Source organism: Centruroides vittatus, unplaced genomic scaffold (assembly GCF_030686945.1).
Source record: "Centruroides vittatus isolate TY-2023 unplaced genomic scaffold, ASM3068694v2 contig_377, whole genome shotgun sequence".
Taxonomy (NCBI): domain Eukaryota; kingdom Metazoa; phylum Arthropoda; class Arachnida; order Scorpiones; family Buthidae; genus Centruroides; species Centruroides vittatus.
In genome coordinates this window covers 2,387,269-2,388,216 of record NW_027122198.1, presented here as the reverse complement: position 1 = coordinate 2,388,216, position 948 = coordinate 2,387,269, and positions in this window count along the sequence as shown.

Here is a 948-nt window from a genome sequence, read left to right as displayed (position 1 = left end):
CGACGTTCGATGGCCTCCAGACTACCCAGACAATTGCCACCTCGAGATCGGAAATTTTATTTTCGGTAAACGGATTTTATGTGAGGATATTTTAAACAAAACGATTATTATGAGATATTATGTCGCGTCGATTTAAACCAGAGTTGCCACTCGCGACATATGAAAAACCCAGGAAAAACCTTGGAAAACTATGAAACCTTGGAAAAAAACCCAGATTATTTACCCAGAAAAATTCATGATTAAAATGTAATTATAAATACTTTATTGTAGTACATTCTTGCTGTTATAATTAACAGACACTATAATACAAATTTAAAAAGCCATTTATTACTTAATTTACACAGTAGTTAATGTTATTTCACAGCTACTCTGTTCTTTTTCCATTAACAATATTGCACAATCTTTATGCTCTTCTTGTCGCTTCTTATACCTTTGGTGGCAAACTCCTTGTACTGCATCTCTAATTAGTTCAGATTCGGGTTCATACAGCGAACAGCTAAGATTTTTCCACAGATCTCTTGTTTAGCAAGCAACCTGTTCTTTGACGATTCAATAGTTAAGTCATTTTATATTTTAACAAATATAAAATGACTTATATTATTATCCTGTTGCTTATGACAATTTATCTTAAGAACTTTTGGAGTAAAATGTCCATGTTCTTCAATGACGACATTTTTCTTCCGGACAGTGACTACGAATCGGATCATCTGAGAATACAACTAGTCCATGATAGTGAAGTAGATGCCAAAGAGTTACCGGCAAACACAGAATCATCTGTCATCAGATTCTGTTTAATTTACTATGTAAAAATGGAACCACCAAATGGTATAAAGAACCAATGTTCGTACTAGAAATAACTGTATAATATTACCGTGTATTGAATTTTTTTTTTTTTTTTTTTTTTTTTTTTTTTTGTTGATTTGTTGTAAAATATAATGTTTAAGTGAT